This window comes from Chelonoidis abingdonii, chromosome 10, assembly GCF_003597395.2.
Source record: "Chelonoidis abingdonii isolate Lonesome George chromosome 10, CheloAbing_2.0, whole genome shotgun sequence".
NCBI lineage: Eukaryota > Metazoa > Chordata > Testudines > Testudinidae > Chelonoidis > Chelonoidis abingdonii.
In genome coordinates, this window is record NC_133778.1 from 71,721,017 (window position 1) to 71,728,268 (window position 7,252).

Here is a 7,252-nt window from a genome sequence, read left to right on the forward strand (position 1 = left end):
CCTGATGAGCAGTGCTGCATCACCAGCGCTGGATTCGCTACACCCATAGCAGACCAGGAGTACAGCCAGCGCTGCAGACAGGGAGTTGCAGCTCTGGCTGAGCTTTGTAAGTGTGGACACCAAGTAAGTTGCAGCACTGTAACCCCCTCACCAGCGCTGCAACTTGCAAGTGTAGCCAAGCCCTCAGTCATAGAAATCAGAGACAGGAAAGACCCATTAGCTCATTTCATCCTTCCTCCAGGGCTAGGGGAAGATGGCTCCTTGCAGTTTGTGCTCCAGCTCTTCCCTGATGCAAGAACTTTGCACCACAGGTCAGTTTGGCTTTATGGCATGAGTCACAAGTTATTTTCTTCTTGGCTAATGGAGATGAATGGAGAGCAGATGTGCTCTGCAAGAGATGTTCCTTCCTCCCTCTGCACCCCAGGGGCGAGGCCACTGAAGTAGGATCTCTCCATTCAGAGGTAGCAGAGAGGTCTGTCATCCAAGGACATTCAAAAGCAGCTCTCACAGGCTCACGGAACAAGCATCCCCCCATGACAGGTCTATTAATCAAATCTCTTGAGGAGCCAACACCACTGATTCCCTTCCCCACTGGAGTGGAGCTAACCCCCCTGCTCTTCTTTGTCATGATTTGTTCCATCTTTTACTGACACCTCATAGTGCGTACTTCCTCCCAGTCTCCACATCTCAGGAGCTCTTGGGCCTGCATTACTATATTACTGACGCTACCCATAATGCATTTCAATGTCAAATGTTTATTCCTGTGCTCGTCTGTTTTATCCTCTTGCCATTTTCTCTAATGCTTCTCTGGGAGGGTCAGCCAGGCAGGATGGCTCTTAGATGTTTGGGAAGAAATAATTCATCCTTCAAGCCTTAATTCTCTAGAAATACATCATATGCTTTGGGAGGATTTTGCAGGAAAATGAAGGTTAACAGTGGGTCTCCGAGGTGACACATAACAGAATTTCATTGAAATAAAAGTTGATAAACTGACTTGGATGATGCATAAAATGAGCCACGGCATCAGAATATGCCTCTAGTCTGATGGCCGGGTCCTATTACTCACATATTGGCCTGAGGCTGATAATGACCAGGAGCTTTTTAATCCCTGAGGCAGGAAACTAGCGAGCGTTGTGCAGACAACATGATCAAAGAGCAAAGATGTACTTAGTGTCACTCTGAGGCTCCCACAGTCCCCTGACTGATCCAGTTCAGATGAAAGCACTAAACTCTGTCATCGCTGGGGTGAAGCATTACAGAACTGCAGGCAGCCTAAGCAAAGAGCTAGGGTGGGCGTGCTGCAGAGTGGCATACGGTACACTCTGGAAGTGCACAAGTCACGCAGTTAAAGGTTGTGCTTCTATGATCAGAGCACTGAGCACAAGGACTGAGGCCAAAGACTCCACGCTTACCTCTGTATAACTACGTTGCTCGGGGGTGTGAAAAATCCACACCCTTGAGCAACACAGTTATACCGACCATAACCCCTCTCCCCTCCCCCGTGTACACAGTGAGCTTCCCCCGCCAACATAGTTAATGCCTCTCAGGGAGGTGGAGTAACTACGCCAATGTGAGAGCTTTCTCCTGTCGGCTTAGAGTGTCTTCGTCAAAGCGGTACAGCGGCAAGGCTGTATCAGTGCAGCTCTGCCAGTGCAGCTTTTGTAGCGTAGACCTGCCCTGAGAGCAGAAGACTCCTGAGTCCAACTCCCAGCTCTGCTAGTGGTGACCTTTGGCAAGGCACTGCAAAGCAATTCATAAAAATTGAGCTTGTGCCCTTTGTAGCTTCTGTTGATTTACAAGGAGGCCAGGAAGAGGTGGGGAGGGTTGGTTGGTTGGGGGTGGGGGAGTGTTATTACTTGCTTTTTGCCTTTAAAAAGAAGAGAGTTCTTGCTGAGTGGCGAGAAGAGTCGGAAAGAGCTGGGAGGCACCAGTAAGGAATCTTTCGTCTTGGCCTATCAGCCACATGCTAAGAGAAGCGAAAGCAGAGTAATCAGAGCAACGTTTCCATTCCCCTTTAAATACTCTCCTGTGTAACAGAGAATTTGACAAAAGGGGAAATCAAAGACATGGCAAGTCAGTGCTTGATTAAACAGGGAGAGAACAGGATGCATTGACAAATGGGCTCACTTAGGGAAGCAGCTGCAATATGCTTGTTGGAAAGGACATAATTATGACACTGGACTGGGACTCAGGAGATCTGGGTTGAGTTCCCAGCTCTGGCATCGACTCCCTCGGTCTATTTAGGTTGTAAGTAGCTCATCAGTGCAGGGACTGTCTACTATTCTGTGTGTTTGTACAGTGCCTGGCACAATGGGCCCTCGATCTTAGGTGAACCTTAGGCACTACAGTAATGAATGTAACAATCCTGGTGTTCATGAAATTACAAACCAGTGAATAAGAAAAGAATAAGTACATAGCAATGTGGTCTTCCCAACCCCCGCCTCTAGGGCACCTCTCCAAATTCCCACACCCACAGCACAGTCCCTTATGAGGGAACGTCTCCAAAAACTCAATCTTTCCTAAACATCTCTACAATAAACATTATTGATAATAATAAGCACACAGACAGCTTCCGAGGGCACACTGAAAGACACAAAGGTATATTCTTTGGAGGAATCCTGCTTATTTACAGAGAAAGGACAAAGTCCTGTTCTCCGAACACAATAGAAACAGACACCAGCAGGCCATTTCCTTATTTGCAATATCCACATCTGTCCCTCCAGTCAGTTCTGTGTCCCAAGGAGCTCTGTTTCTGCTCCCTCTCCGGGCCATGCTCACAACTCCATTTCTCCCTGACTGCTGGCTTTCTCCCACACACTCAGCTTGCCAAACAATCCCCTTGCCCCTGATCAGCAGTGCCATGCAAACCATTATCCCGGGCCTTGGCTTCTGCTGTTTCTAGGGCCAGGTCTACACTGCGACTTTAAATCGGTTTAATGGCCGATATACCGATTTAACGCTGTATCCGTTCACATGACGTCGTCATTAATATCGATTTTACCGCCTCCTTAAATCGATTTCGGAACTCCTCCCAAACGAGAGGAGTAGTGCTAAATTCGATAGTGATAACTCGGATTAGGGTTCGTGTGGACGGAAATCGACGTTATTGGCCTCCGGGCGGCATCCCAGAGTGCAGCACTGACCGCTCTGGACAGCAATCTGAACTCGGATGCAGCGGGCAGGTAAACAGGAAAAGCCCCGCGAACTTTTGAATTACATTTCCTGCTTGCCCAGCGTGGAGCTCTGATCAGCACGGCTGGCGATGCAGTTTGAAATCGAAAAAGAGCTCCAGCATAGACCGTACGGGAGATACTAGGTCTGATCGCTGTATGGGGAGACAAATCTGTTGTATCCAGCTCCGTTACAGAACACGAAATGCCAAAGCGTTTGAATAAAAAACTCCAGGATACACAGCGCTGTGTGACAAGCGTAACGGGAAGCCAGAGACTCAAATGGACGCTCATGAAGGGAGGGAGGGGGTACTGAGGACTCCAGCTATCCCACAGTCCACAGCAGTCTCTGAAAATTATTTGCATTCTTGGCTGAGCTCCCAATGTCTGTAGGTTCAAACACAGTGTCTGGCGTGGTTCAGGGAACAGCTCCTCAGTTTATTCCCCCCCCCCCACCAAGTGAAAAAAAAGGGAAAGATTGCTGTGCTATGGCGTTTGCTCAATGCACTCTACGAAAAAGGCGCCAAAGGGTTGTCTGCTGCCTTCACAAAGGGAGGGGTGAGGCTGTACCCAGCACCACTCGGGGCAATGTTTTCTGCCCCATCAGGCACTGTGCTCTCAACACGGAAGTGGGAACTATGGGATAGCTGAGGAACAGCTACCCACAGTGCACCGCTCCTTAAATCGATGGTAGCCTTGGACCAGGGACGCAAGCAATCGATTTTGTGATTGCACTGTGGATGCGCAAACCCGATTTTATAACATCGGTTTTGTAATATCGGTTTAAACTACTTCGAATTAATCGTGCAGTGTAGACGTAGCCTAGTTGTCACTACATAAAGGAGTATAATTGCTCCTTCCATTGAGCCAGAAAGGAGGACACTTAGCATACACACAGGCTTTAACCATGTCTATGATTGTCTGTAGAGCAAGAATGCATTGCCGGGCGCCATTAACATCTTCCAGCATAACAGTACTTTCTCACAATACCTTGTGAGTCCTTTATCTCTGCTATTTCAAGATGAGAAGGCCTGTTCCCTACATGACATTTATGTTGTGTTTTTCTCTCTCTTTCCTGGCAGAACAAATGACTATATAACCGTTGATCACAGAACATCCTGATCATCCTATTTCTTTGCTATTACCTGTGGGCTTCCCGAGAGGGAAATGTGGAGGAGGGACACCTGAAGAAAACAAGGAATTGCAGCACTGAGATGAGGAGATAGGGGGAGGATGGGGTGAGTGGACATGCTGGTTTCTGGGGAAGCAGAGACACATTGTGAATGGTTCATGTAGTGGTTAGCATTCAGCATTGTATTGCACATTAATACACTCAGTAAACAGGCTGGCTGCAGTGATATTCTACATGCAGTAATGATCAGGTCATAAGCCGCATGAATAACAGAGCCCGATTCTGCCCTCGCTTACTGGGATATCTAATCTAGGTAACCCAGTCCAGTGCTTCACCATCCTCCTAGTGAAAAAGTTTTTCCTAATATCCAACCTAAACCTCCCCCACTGCAACTTGAGACCATTACTCCTTGTTCTGTCATCTGTTCTCCTTGTACCACTGAGAACAGTCTAGATCATTCCGCTTTGGAACCCCCTTTCAGGTAGTTGAAAGCAGCTATCAAATCCCCCATCAGTCTTCTCTTCTGCAGACTAAACAATCCCAGTTCCCTCAACCTCTCCTCATAAGTCATGTGTTCCAGTCCCCTAATCATTTTTGTTGCCCTCCGCTGGACTCTCTCCAGTTTTTCCACATCCTTCTTGTAGTGTGGGGCCCAAAACTGGACACAGTGCTCCAGATGTCTGAATAGAGGGGAATGATCACGTCCCTCGATGTCCTGGCAGTGCCCCTACTTATACAGCCCAAAATGCCACTAGCCTTCTTGGCAACAAGGGCACACTGTTGACTCATATCCAGCTTCTTTTCCACTGTAACCCCTAGGTCCTTTTCTGCATAAAGGATCTGTACATTCCCTGTACCAGGGAGGCAGCTAAACCTGGTGCCAGTGGGGCTGAGGCCTAACCCCCTTATAGGGCCAGCCCGCCTGTGACAGGCTGGAAGGGAGCATGGGAAGAGCGCCTCCACTGCCTGCTCCCTTGAAGCGCCTCCTCCCTCACTCCGTGGGGAGAAGGGAGTGGGATGGGGCAGAGGAGCAGCCCCTTAGAGCTCCCCCAGTCTCCAGGCTGATATCTGCACCAAACATTGATTCCTGCTTTACACTTGCAGCTCCCCGGCGGAGGGGGCTGCTTTGGCAGAGGAGCTCATGGCAGCCCATAGCCCTAAAGGGATGGGAAGAGGAGGCAGACCCCCACCCCAGGACTAACGCTTCCTTTCCTCTTGGCTCTGCTCCCTCAAACCTGTGATCCCTGCGAGGACCATTAACCAGACACAGTGGGAGGTTCCTTGCACACTTTCCTGGGTCCTGCCGCCCCCGGCCATGGAGGTTGCTACAGTCTGGCTCAGGGCAGAATGGTGCAGAGAGAGGGAGGGCGGGCACATGGGTGAAGCGCTGAGCTGCCACTGACACCTGTGTGACCACGGGCAAGTCACTGGGGCCCAGGTTTCTAAAGGTGTTTAGGTGTAGCTCCACGTTGCAGGGACTAGGTGGATTGGATGGCTGAATCCCTCTCACTGAGGCTTAGTCTCCCTAAGTCACTTTTGAAAATGGGACTTAGCTGTCTAAATCACATAGGCCTTGCAATGCATAACACCTGAATACCTTTAAAAATATGGTTCTCTCTATGCCTCAGCTCCCATATGTACAACAGGGATAACAGCACTGCCCTGCCTCAGGGGGGGCTGAAAGGATAAATCCAGGAATGGCTGTGAGGTGCTCAGATGCTACCATGAGGCAGGTCATAGAACCCAGACAGGTAGGCCCAGATCCTCGAAGGGATTTAGGTGCCTAACTCCTATTGAAATCCTCAAAAGGAGTTAGGCACCTGAATCCCTTGGAGCAGGGGTCCCGAACGTGGCACCCACGTACTGGCCGGGGGATGAGCATCCGCGGAAATGCTGCTGACAAGCAGCGCCATCCAGAGGCGTCACTGCCTCTGGATGATGCTGTTTGTCGACAGGATTTCGGCGGCGACACCTATTGACGTTGCCACTTGTCAGCAGCATTTCCGCGGACGCTTCTCCGCCACCACGATCCTCCATTGCTCGTCGGTTGGGGACCACTGCCTTGGAGGATCTGGCCTGTAGAGTTTGATTTCCGATCACTAGGACACACCCATCCCCACAGTGGTCAATCAGAGCCTTAAGGAACCACACTGGCATGAGCTGCCTCATTTATACATCTCTCTCAGGTACAAAAAATGAAACCAAACAACCTTCTTCATTCCCCTCTATACCTGTGCATGGACATTCTAAGAGACTGGAGAATCATATTGCCCATTCCCTTAGCCAGTACTCATGGCAGGACTAAATATTGTCTAGACTATTCCTGACAGGGTGTTTGTCTAACCCACTCTTAAAAATCTCCAATGATGGAGATTCCACAGCCTCCCTAGGCAATTTATTCCAGAGCTTAACCACCCAGACAGTTAGGGAGTTTTTCCTAATGTCCAACCTAAACCTCCCTTGCTGCAATTTAAGCCCATTGCTTCATGTTCTATCCTCAGAGGTTAAGAAAAACAATTTTTCTTCCTCCTCTTTGCAACAACCTTTTACATACTTGAAAACTATTATGTCCCCTCTCAATCATCTCTTTTCCAGACTAACCAAACCCAATTTTTTCAATCTTTCCTCACAAGCCATGTTTTCTAGACCTTTAATCATTTTTGTTGCTCTTCTCTGGATTCTCTCCAATTTGTCTACATCCTTCCTGAAATGTGGCACCCAGAACTGGACACATACTCTACTTGAGGCCTAATCAGAGTGGAGTAGAGTGAAAGAATTACTTCTCGTGTCTTGCTTACAACACTCTTGGTAATTCATCCCAGAATGATGTTTGCTTTTTTTGCAGGTGTTACACTGTTGACTCATATCTAGCTTGTGATCCACTATGACCCCCAGATCCCTTTCTGCAGTACTCCTTCCCAGGCAGTCATTTCCCATTTTGTATGTGTGC